The sequence below is a fragment of the Sturnira hondurensis genome, unplaced genomic scaffold (assembly GCF_014824575.4).
Source record: "Sturnira hondurensis isolate 20B ecotype Veracruz unplaced genomic scaffold, ASM1482457v3 Scaffold0004068, whole genome shotgun sequence".
Lineage (NCBI taxonomy): Eukaryota > Metazoa > Chordata > Mammalia > Chiroptera > Phyllostomidae > Sturnira > Sturnira hondurensis.
Genome location: NW_028076699.1, coordinates 1,620,305 through 1,627,135, shown reverse-complemented (window position 1 = coordinate 1,627,135; position 6,831 = coordinate 1,620,305).

Genomic DNA, 6,831 nt, shown 5'->3' with positions numbered 1-6,831 from the left:
CTCAGGGACCTTTCTGTTCCCTTTCAAACACAAAGCAATGGACTTGAAAATCTAAATCCAAAAAGCTAACAAAGACCTTATCAATTGTCACTTCTTTATAAACAGTTTTTCACTCTTTCCCCCTCTTTCTCTAGGCAACCCTTGCATAAAAATATCCATTCGCCAACTGTTCACCAACTGTTCTTCCTCTCGCTGGCATACCTTGAGCCACATTATGAGATGCCAGAACGCATGTTTGCTGCAGCACTCCGTGCTGCCAGGCTCACTGCCATCGGGTCCTGATACAGGGGGAGCACGTAGGAGAGGAGGGAGGGCTGGTGTCCCTGGCAGGGGAAGCCCAGGCCATGTGGTGATTAGGCTAAGGTGAGAAAGTCAGTGCCCACGTCATGGATTGACATCAGAAAGACCCAGGTTTAAATGCCAGTTCTGCCTCGATTGCTGTGTCTTAGCACTCAGATCATATTACTCTCTGAGCTCAAATCGGCTCTTCCCTAAAAGCAGAAAATAACTGTTTCTAAGAATTGTCATGAAGATAAATAAACTCATGCACACGATGGCCTTGATGTGGCACTTGGCATGCTTTACAAGCTCAACAAATATAAATCCCTTTATCTCCTTTTAGCTCCTGAGGAGCTATGGGCCAGTAAGAGAGAGAAGCAAACTCACAAAAAGAGAAATCCGTGCCCATGTTAAATATTAAGAAACTACTGTGAAAAGATGCCCCAGGACAGCATCTGGTGACTCACTCAAAAAGAGGAACTGGCTGCAAGTGTTAGATTTCAGAGAACAGAGAAGTTTGGAAGGTGAGCAGAGATCCTTCATGCTCTGCTTAGGGAGCCTGGTTCTAGTCCAGCTCCATTGTCTAACACACCAGTACACTGAGGCAATGCATTCCTTCACTTACCCCAGCAACATTGAAGGTGGTGACGTGGACCAGGGCTAAGCCAGGGAGACACAGATGAATGGACTCCAGCTTTGACCTTGAGAAGCTCACAGATGAGCCAGTTCACAGAGGAACCTGTCTGCAGAGCTATCTAAACAGGTAGAGGCGGGCAAGAGAGACAGAATCACATGGCTGTTAATGGAACGCGCCCGGAAGAGCTGAACAAACAAGGAAACATGGGCTTAGCTAGTGACACTGTGGCCTTGGCAAGTGGCCTAACCTCTCTGAGCACTGTTTTCCCCACTGAAAAACATAAAAATAATAACTTTACTTCCTCAGGTTGTTATGAAGATTAAATGGCATAATACTTGAGAAGGCAAAGCATAGGAGGTACATACAGGTCAATAAATGTCAGCTGATATAATTCAAGGTAAATCTCTCTATATACTTATCATTAATTATAAAAATATATTAATATGTATATAGTATGTGTGTATATATATATAAAATACTTGGTGGGCAAAAGTATGTTTACAGTTGTGAGTATACAGAACACAGTTTATATTTATATTATTTATTAATTATTGTATTACTTATTTGTATTACAACTATCAGCCTATTTTTGCCCACCCTTGGATGTGCAGATATATTACACATATTAAGTGTGCATATTTATGTTACATACATGTGCATGTGTATATATACATAAAAAGTGTGTATATATACACATATATACATAGTTTTTACAGAGTACTGTGGAAAGCCCTTAACCTTTGAAGTTTTCAATGTCCTCCTTTTTGAAAGTATCCATTGGGTTAGATTCCTTGTGACATCAGACTTTCCATGATCTGACTCACCCACCCCCCAGCAACATCTCTGGTCAATTGAATCCCTCACCCTCCTATTGTGCTGACTATTTCCAAGAATCCTTTCCTAAAACATTTGCAAATCTCCAAATTTATGAGAATTGTTGTGATAGCAAGCACATCAAAAGACCATGAAGAGTTGGCAGCAGGACCCGATTCATTTTACTGAAAGGTCAATAAGTGGGCAAGGCAGGTTTGTTACTCAGTGTTGAATTCATAGGATAAGGGGGCCGAGTGTGTTTAAGATTAAATCCAGACAGTGAGGGACTCAGTCTGTCATGGCTGTCTTAAAGCCTGGTTCAGCAACATGGTAGTTAAGTAAGTGGATTCAGGAGTCAAATGATCTCAATTTAAATCACGACTATGCCTCTGCTTAGTTAGATGACCTTGAACAAGTTACTTAACCTCACTAGGTCTCCTTCTACTTATGTCATCTTTAAGTGGGGCCTTTATAGTGCCTACCTTATGGTGTTGTGAATACGGTATGTTATTGCACATTCATTAGTTAATTGAACGTGAGCTAATTATCACTGTACCTTGCTGGTATATAATGACTACTCAAAAACCATTAGTCATTGTTAATGTTATTCCTCTTATTTTTCCAAGGGTAGGAATGTGTGTTTAATAAGCCCATTTCACTTATAATAATTTGGTTCCATTGGAGCTATTTCCTTCAATAAGCTTCATCAATTGGACAATGGATATGCTCCTTCCTATTATCATCTCACTATAAGAGAAAAATTTCTTAAACATTCTTTAGCTACACTCTTCTTTGAACATGGTTTGATTCAACAGCCACACTAGTGACTTTTCTGTCTGGCTCACCTTCATCTACCTCCCAAATTACATTTGCATCAAGAGTCCAGTGTTTCCCGTGTATTTTCTCACAGAAACTACCAGTGAGATTTGGCCTCTCGTGTAATTTTTTGCCTTGCTAGAGAAAACATGAATGATATAGTTAAGAATCCCAACTGTTCATTGTTACTGCTTTTCTCTCAATGTTATCCTGCACTTTCTTACTCCTGTAGTTTTACATACATTTATATACACCGCATGCCCCTACCTTTGGCTCACCTTTACCCTCACCCATTTATATGGCTTACTTCTTCCATTCCCGTCAAGATTATTCTCATATGCAACAGTATCTTATTATCCATGTATTCAAATGCAAATATTATTGGAGCATGAACTAAGTGCCAAAGACTGTGCCAGGTGCTGGAGACATCAGGTAAGCACAATAAATGAGGTCCTGCCTTCATGGAGCTTACGGTCTAGAAGCTAGAGAGACATTGACGAAAGTATCACACACACAACTAACTTTAGACCATGACCAAGCACCATGAAGGAAAATCCCAGAGTGTGATGAGAGCATATAGAAAGATGACCTGGTCACATATGAGGGATCAGGGAAAATGTCTCAGAGGAAGTAACATGAGGCTGGTTTAGTTATTCTCTTATGTAGTTCTATACTAACCTTAGCTCATAGTTATCAGTGCATTTATCAGAGCATACTTTCATTCTCTCTCCACTTCTCTTTGTACTAGTAGCTTGAGAACTTCTTTAAGGCTGGTGAAGCATCTTATTTCCAGGAACTTTTATAAGCCTGGAATTTAGTTCAGACTCAAGAATTGATTAATAATAATTTTATTACTGCTAAAAAAAGACATATCTTTGAGGACCCTTTGAACTCAAAGATTTTTCTTTCAACCTAGCCCAGAATCCGTCCCAAAAATTCTAAACATCCTGCTACACGCCCATGCTACTGCCCACTTCCCCTTTCCCCTTAATCATCCGTGGGAAGAGGTGCCGTAACTCCAAATTAGCCCCAGGGCAGCTCTCATCTGCTCTGCTGCCAAACTCATATCGCGTTACATTTAATACATGTGTATAATGAATGCTGCGCACACTTGGCAGCACTTCTGTGCACCATGTCATTATAAGCCGTATTGACAGCAAACAAGTCACACGTTCTCCCAGAGAACACTACAGGAAAAAAGAACATATAATTTTGTTGTTGTTTGTACATTTTTTCCCAAGTCACATTGGACACCATTTGCCTTTCATTAGAAACGCCATGCTGACAGTAAAATCACATACTCCCAACACACAAAGAGGAGAAAAACAAGCTGTTTGGGGCCCCCTGTGAAGGGGAGGAGCTGGTGACATGGTATTTGGGGTGGGGTTTAGGGTAGCAGGCGAGGATATTTTCCAGGGCTTTGGCGGCTCAGAGCCTCTAAGAAAGGACTTGATGCTCTCTGGCCTTGTGGCCAGGAATTTTACCCCAGTTGTCTTGCTTCACTCATTCACTCATCCATCCATCCATTCAATGATGTAATTTTTAAATCCTAATCAAAGGATATGTTTATCAATTTTAGAGAGATAGGATGGGAGATGAAGAAAGATGGAAAGGGAGGGAGGGAAGAGGGAGAGAGAGAGAGAGAGAGAGATGAGAGAGAGAAACACCCATCAGTTGCCTCCTGTATGTGCCCTGACCAGGGATCAAACCCACAACTTTTTTGTGTAGGTGATGACACTCCAACAAACTTGAACCACCAGGCCACAGCCCAACAGTGTATTTTGAATTGAAACACATTCTTTCTGGAATTAAGTTAGGGGGAAGTTTATAATACTAAAATATATTGAGCTCTTATTATAGGCATTTATTATATGTTTAATTTTCAAAAAACTCTATGAGGTATTATTGACTATTTTTGCTGTTTTGATAACTGAGTCTCAAAAATACTCAATGGCTTCTTTGTGCTGAACTCCATAAGTTTCCTGAGAGTGGGACTGACATCTTAGTTACTTCTACAGTCCTACCCTGTAGGATAGTGCCTGTGACCTAGCAGACATGTCACACCTACTGAAAAAAAAAAGAGATGAAGAAGGTTGCACTCTAGTGGAAGATAGTCATGTAAATAGTGAACTGGGGTGGAATCAGGTTACATAAAAATATACATTATTTGCTGGAGAAACATTGACAATAGGTGGTTAATGGCAACTAAAGAATTTTTTTAATGTTTTTACCAGAGAAGAGTCACTTTGGCTAGTCATGTAGACTAAGAATACTTTCAATGTGTGAAAAATGGAGGGAATGTTATCAGTAAAGGCAAAGAGATATGATTGCAGAGGCCACATCATAGAAGGGTGAGTAATGTTGTCAGAATAGTGAATCTATAGATGTGCTGAGTAGGAAGTAAGGCCAGAAAGGTAGTCTGGAGTTGGAACACAGAGTTTGGAGTTTCCTACTATCTTATTCAGTAGAGAATGGGGAGGTTTCAGCTCATCTAAGTTTCCTTTCACATTAACTTGTAAACTTTTCTTTCAGGAGAGAACACAAAAAAGCAGCAGAATCAAGTGAATTAAAAAATTTAGACATCACACATATGACCTTAGGATTCAGACAGTCCTGAGTTCAAGTTCTACTCTGTCTCCTAGCAGATGTATCACCTTGAGCAGTGTAGTCATCTTCTCTAACCCTTTGGCTCCTCATATGTAAAATCAAATGACAATACCTATCTCATAAATAGTGAGAATACATGAAATAAATATGTAAAAATTACTAACAGCCCTGGCTGGTGTAGCTCAGTGGACTGAGTGTGGGCTGAAAATCAAAGGGTCACTGGTTTGATTCCCAGTCAGGGCACATGCCTGTGTTGCCAGCCAGGTCCCCAGTGAGGGCCAGATGAGAGGCAACCACACACCGATGTTTCTCACCCTCTCTTTCTCCCTCCCTTCCCCTCTCTCTAAAAATAAATTAAAAATAAATGTTAAAAAGGATAGTTTAAAAAATTACTAACAATTTCCAGGATCTAACAAGCTTTTGATAAATGTTATTGATTATGTCCAATGATATTCTAAGCCACATGGGCTCAAGTAACATAAACTGAAGACACTCATCAGGAAAAGACACAATTTGTACACAATTTGAAAGATGACTCATCTCTCCATCCAACATTTACTGAGAACTTGCAAATTATCTAGCAGCATTCAATGCACTGGTAATGCACAAAGGAGAAATACACAGCCTTGCCCTCAGGGAGATCATAATCTTTAGGGGAGATAGGCAGGTAAATGGAGAACTGCAATGCAGCAGATTAAGTGCCAATGATAAATAAACTACTAAAGTGGAAGACTGCCACGAGCTGACAGCATACTGATGCAAATTTCTTCAACTTCCTGAGATTCAGTGATTTCTTCTTTAAATGAGGGTTGAGGGGAATGATAAAGTCGGATAGCTTCTTGTAATAACTTGATAAGCTAATGTGAATTTAGAAAACTGGCACTGTGCCTGTCTCACAAATAATCTTGAATAATTGCTTGTTCAATACACAGATAAATTAGTATCAAGAAGAACAAACAAAATTCAGCAGCGTTATATACATAATGAGCTAGGGTGGAATTGCACTGAGTATCAGGGAAGAACTTTGCTACTTCTCACTATGATATAGCTTGATCAGCCTTTTTAAGGAAGCTGTGATTAATTAAATATGGCTGCAAATAACTTTACAGCTTGTTTCATTGTGGTGGAGTCTATTTTCTGGCCTCTCGACCATTAGAGTCATGGGAGAAGTGGCTTTTTGTGAGTTCTGCAAACTAGATCTCAAGAGGAGAATGTTGCCTTATCACTACCAGGTAAGGAAGCTGGTGTGGCTTACCATAGGACAACCACATAGAGAGGAAATGAGGCGGGCCAGCCAGCATCCAGTACCAACTACTAACCATGTGAAGCCAACTTGAACATTTCATCTTAGCTGACCCCGCAGCTGAATGCAGTTGCATGAACGGGGCAGGAAAACCAGCAGAGAAACTGCCCAAGCCAGCCCACAAAATCATGAGAAATAAGGCATTGTTGTTATTTCAGGTTACTATGTGCACACAAAAGATGAATTATCACTGTTTTGAGTCTAGGGCAAGAACGTCAAGAGCTTGTAAAGTTTCAGCTTTAGAACAGGGCAATTTCTGTATTTTTTTTAGTTTTTATTTAATTCTTGTTCAAGTACAGTTTTCTGTCTTGTATTCCCAGCCCTGCCAACACCCCACCCCCAGTGCTCCCCACCTCCCTCCCATTTCCGCCCCCCT